The following is a 6,059-nucleotide window of genomic DNA, read 5'->3' on the forward strand; positions in this document are numbered from 1 at the left end:
AGACGGATGCACAAGTTGGACCTGATTGGATATTTGAATATGCATCATTATTTAAATCCTTTAATGTATATTCGGAAAATGTTTCAAGTTCCAGCTCGGGTACATGCGTCGTTGTTTAAGATGAAGAGGAAGATGTTCTATACAGACCACCCCTGGTGACTCTCATGTCTCCTTTAGTGGATAAAGCTGCTCCAAGTACTTCCTCGGTCTCATCAAGTCACAGAATCAGTTCTGATGCTGAAGCTACTCCACTTTCCCCTATAGAAAGAGAATTCATGACAAGAGATTCTTCCGCTGCCACTCCATTGTTTATGGAGCTTCTCTTTCCTGAACCTATTTCAAATGAGTATCTGGAAAGTACCTCTGACGGTCCTAGATCATCTGAGGAGAGTGATTCAGCTGATGCCAGATTCATCAATATCAACAACCTTCCAGTCTCAATCAATGACATCAGCCATGAAATCCCTACCAGAGTCCAACGCGATCATCCGATCGACAATGTCATCGGTCTATTAGTCGACGGAGTCAAAATGAGAAGTCAAAATGGAGATGCCAATTCATGTCTCTACTCTTGCTTCATATCTCAGATCGAGCCCAAGATTGTCGCCATGGCTTTAAACGAACCAAGTTGGGTAGATGCGATGCATGAAGAACTAAATCAATTTGAAAAATTAGGAGTGTGGAAGCTGGTTGAATTACCGAAAAGCAAGAAGTCTTTGGACACGCGCTGGGTTTTCAGAAATAAGCAAGATGATTGCGGGGTGATTGTGCTCAATAAAGCTCGATTGGTCGTTCGTGGATTCAGGAAAATAGAGGGTCTTGACTACACAGAAGTATATGCTCTGGTAGCATGTTTGGAAGCCATTTGTATATTCCTAGCATATGCTTCATACATGGGCTTTACATTTTATCAAATGGATGTCAAGACAACCTTCTTGTACGGCGCTGTGAAGGAGGAAATTTATGTTAATCAACCTCCAGGGTTTGTCAATTCAAAGTTTCCAAATCATGTTTACAAGTTGGACAAGGCTCTATATGGGTTACATCAGGCTCCCAGAGCTTGGTATGCAACCCTCACGGAACATTTTCGTGAGCACGGATATACACGGGGAACAATCGATCAGACATTATTCATCAAGAATGTGGATGCAGATTTGATCCTTGTACAGATCTACATTGACGATATCATTTTCGGGTCGACGAGCACAGAGTTATGCAAAGAGTTCGAGGATGTTATGAAGAAAAGGTTTGAGATGAGCTCGCTGGGTGAGATGACCATGTTCTTAGGGCTACAAGTTCGACAGGATTCGGCTGGAATCTTATTACATCAAGGCAAATATATCGAAGACATGCACGAGAATTTTGGTTTTAAAGACTCAAAAATTGCTTTGACTCCAATGGCTGAAAGACCTCTTTTGACTCCAGATCCATATGTGGAATCCGTTGATCAAACAGAATATCGCTCGATGATTGGTTCTCTGATGTATCTGACTGCAAGCAGACCAGATATCATGTTTGTTGTGTGTCAATGCGCTCGTTATCAGGCTAATCCTAAACTTTCTCATTTAATTGCTGTTAAAAGGATTTTCAGATATCTTAAAGGCAGCCCTAAACTAGGTCTTTGGTATCCCAAAAATCCTGATTTTGATTTATATGCATTTTCTGACAGCAATTATGGAGGATGTGATCTTGACAGGAAATCAACATCGGGTGGCTGCAAGTTTTTAGGAGAACGGTTGGTGTCATGTGTCACACCCCAAAACCGGAACGGCGGAAACGTTCTGGGGTGGAGGACGCCATGTCAAGTATCACAACACATGCAGTATAGTAATCAAAGTACAACAACCATTGCATTAATAGTATAAGTTTTTACATAGGTTACATTTAGCAACAACATCAAAATAGATATAGAGAATAACATAAGATGCAGCTCGGTACAAGGCTGACTTCGCAAAAGCTCCCGGAGTGTACCTGTCTACTGACGACCTGAGAATACAAGTTATTTTGAAAGAGAGGATCAGCATTTTAATGTTGGTGAGTTCATAAGTATTTTAATGACATTGATATAAATACATGTTTTTCCTCAAAATAATCTCACAAAAGTTTATAGAGTATTTGAATTCCTTCCAGAAAATCCTATATTTTCTATTAAAAGTAGTCTTCTACCAAGACTCGACTGTTTCATGTTTAAAAGGATGAGTTTCTCTACTAAAAGCAGTCTTCTACCAAGACTCGACTGTTTCATGTTTAAAAGAATGAGTTTCTCTACTAAAAGCAGTCTTCTACCAAGACTCGACTGTTTCATGTTTAAAAGAATGAGTTTCTCTACTAAAAGCTGTCTTCTACCAAGACCCGACTGTTTCATGTTTAAAGAGCATTTTTCCCAAATGTTACTATCATTATCAAAATATAGTTTTACATTATCGTTTTATGTCAAAAACGTTTCAAGTTTAATGTATTAAGGAAAAATATTATAGTACCGTAGTTTTATATGTAGAAACTACCGTGGTACTAATTACCTTAAGGCCATGAATTATAAGGTAAATGTGAAGATACTCGTAACCATACTGATTGACGGATGTAAACACGACGATCTGCTAGCGTCGAAATAAATGTGACATTTGTCACCCCTTGGCTTGGTCGGCCGGGACTATAGCTAGCAGTCAGGATGTGGGATGGTCTGTCCCGTATAGATCTATACACACAATGCCCGCTCTCCCTCCAGGAGACTCTGGTTACCAACTCGACAACGGTGAAATCCGCGTCATGAGGATGTATCTCATGCTCGATTTGCTATATACGTTTCTTTTTACTAAAAGTACATGTTTTAGAATATTGATATAGCTAGTTTCTCTTCATAAAAGTTATTGTTGGTTTCTAAACTATACCTACTATAGTTTACTTGAGAGGTTATCTAGGTACCTTTGCTACTCAAAAGCGTTGAACTGGAGTAAGAGTTTTAATATCTAAACAGATATACATAATATATAACTAGGACTTCAACGACACTCGGACAAATAACCGGATACTCTAAGTCCACAACCAAACAAGGAACAGGAAATAAAGCGGGCTATCAGTCCTAAGTCCTTCAAACCCTACTTATATCACTATATCTATATAGACATGAATCTAACAAGATTATAAATTTAAAGGACTTTGATAAAAGTTTAGTAATTTAAAAAGAGATTTGAAAACCTTTAGCTTGATAAAACAGTTTAACATGTAAAAAAACCCTATTTGATTGATAGTTATTAATCACATGCGATTGATATAATAACTTAATAGTTCAACTTGTATTCCCCCCTATAAAAGCATTTAAAATCATTTCAAAGGTTGATTAAGGGGAATGAACTCACCTGAAGTGAGTAACTCGAAAGAAAGATTGATATAGGATTGCCGGATGTCGAATGAATTCGTGAGCACAAACGGATCCTAGTTTAACATGTAATGACACATTTATGAATACACTTAGGGTATATAACCACTAATAGACACATGGACACACCTTAGGGACATGAAAACACTTAGAATTAAGTGTTACAAACACCTATTGAGGTCCCTAAATGAGTGTAGGGCCTTAGATTTGAGTGTAAGGCCACCAAACTCGACTTTTATGTGTGTGCGGCCAAGTGTACGGACAGGGTGTGCGGCCAGGCCCGTGTGCGGTCGTACATGGGAGTGTGCGGTTGTACATAGGAGTGTGCGGCCGTACATAGGAGTGTGCGGCCGTACACTCTTCATTCATGCACAAAATGTCGATTTCCGGGTGTTTCAAAGCCAATACCAAGTCCAACTAGCAAATGAAGGCCAAACTCTTTACCTTGGAGAGTCTTTGAGGTGTGTACGGCCACCTTATGAAGGTGTGCGTCCGTACACCTTCAAGTGACGAAGAACACGAAGAACGTGATGAGTTTTAAGCTTAGATCAAGGTGTCTTACCACTATAACAAGCTGAATGATGGAGTAATTCACGTTCTTGAGGCCTTTAGAGTGTTCTTGGATGAAGTTTTTAGAGAGAGAAAGTAGAGAGAGAAAGTAAAGTGCAGCCAAATGAAAGGAATGAGTGAAGGGGGTCACCTTATATATATAAGGGTGAGTGTGCGGCTGGAGGGTGGGTGTGCGGCTGGCTGGCCGCACACGCGGGTGTGCGGCCGCACACACCTTCTTTGGTGTGTTTGGCCCGATTTTGTGATGCTACACACTTTCTGACCCTTCTCAAGACTCATATCTAGGTTATACTAAACCTAGAACACTCATATAGACCCACAATTTCGTTAAAAGATAGCAAAACGAAGGCTGACTCTCGGCTGAGTTGAATAGCTGAACTTTACAAGACAAGGATTTTCGGGTTGTCACATCATCCCCCCGTTAGAGGGAATTTCGTCCTGAAATTAGAATCTTTCGAACACTCAAGGATGGATATGAAAGATGTGGACACTTCATGCTCTAGCTGATCCGCCCGTTCCTTAGGGAAATCAGGTCCATACTGAGTTTTGGCGAATTTTCGTTACGAGGTATAGTTTCTTTTTCGATCTCTTGGCCACACGGGATAAGGTTTCATCGGTTCCCTTTTTACTGAGCTAGATTTCTCCCGTTTCCTTTAACAAATGTGGCTCTAGTTTTCTTGGATCAAATCGAGAAAATGGTGAGAGTTTTGTCGGGTACTACCGGTTCATTCGCTGAGACGTGGACAGGTTAGGGTGGAATTTATGGAATCCCTAAAGCAGTCTGGGTCTGACGGATACTGGACCAATTCTATCAAGAATCTCTGATGGTCCTCAATTCTTTGGAATATGGAACGTTTTTAGTACCCAAAACATAATGTACTTCCATGGTGAGATCATCACTTGGCGTGATCACCATTCTGAGGTTCCAAAAGTTTTCCCTTACTGGAGGTGTAGTCCTCATGATTGGTTCCTAGGAGTCTCAGGTCGTATTCAGATTCGTATTTCCTACTGGTTGGCTTTCGGAGATTTTCTGGATCATTGAAGGTGCTGACTATATGCTGGCATCTATTGGTTGTGTGGCATCTACCTCAGCCCAGTGCAGAAAGGACCTGGACTTTCGACCCATTAGGTGTTTCTAACGGAATATCTCAACGTCAGGATGATAGAGGGTTTTACCAGATGATGCTTAGATAACTCCAATTTTCATCATAGTCTAATAGATGCTTTCACAGCATAATCCCTAATCGGAAGGAATCGTTCTCTCATTCGGTTCGCTGTTTCATGGATAGCAGTCTCTGATCAGGGCTAGCTTCGCCCTTAGAGATTTTCTGAAGTGATTGACTATCTCGGGAGGTGGTTCTACTATCTCTTAGAGATAATGTTCCTTGGAACACCTAGTAGTCTAACAAATCTCTAAGACATGCTCCATTAGTTTCTCCATTGTGTCTGTTTCCCCTAGTTTGTAGGAAGCGTGTGATCTTGTATAGCCCGTCAACTAACACTTAGACTGGTATCGAGTCCATAATCTCTTTATGACCTGGGTTATAAAGCTTAACGCAACTTGCTGCCTACTTTACTCCAGTATTCGTGGTCGCAGAGGTAATCATGCGGTTCTTAGCATCCTAGTATTAACTTTGGTGAATGCAGACTATCATCTATAGGGCGATAGTAACTTTCTCACATGACGAGGCACTATCACAACTCTTTCCGACCTAGGCACTTCTCGTCTGTATCTGGATGAACGAAGTGCTTGAGTAGTGCGAGCATCCCTTGCAACTACTCTTCCGATGTTACCGAGTTTCTCTACCTAGATTAAATCTAGATGGCACAAGAATCTGCCACTCAGAACCTCTAACTTCCTCATCCATTCTTCTCAGAGTTTAACCTGTCACAGCTTTCCAGGTTTCTTGGCTCACTAATGAGATGCTTAATTTGTGGGATCAGGCGTGGATGGATGGTCGTAGTCAATGTTTTTGACTCTCACGACTTGAGTCACTTTTCCTAACTGAGGGTGTCAGCTACTACGTTGGCTTAACCGGGATGACAACAAATTTCGAATTTGTAGTCATTTTAGTAGCTTAACCCACCATTGTTCTCTTGACTTCAGCTCCTT

The sequence above is a fragment of the Lactuca virosa genome, chromosome 2 (genome assembly GCF_052849685.1).
Source record: "Lactuca virosa cultivar CGN04683 chromosome 2, Lactuca_virosa_CGN04683_v6, whole genome shotgun sequence".
Taxonomy (NCBI): domain Eukaryota; kingdom Viridiplantae; phylum Streptophyta; class Magnoliopsida; order Asterales; family Asteraceae; genus Lactuca; species Lactuca virosa.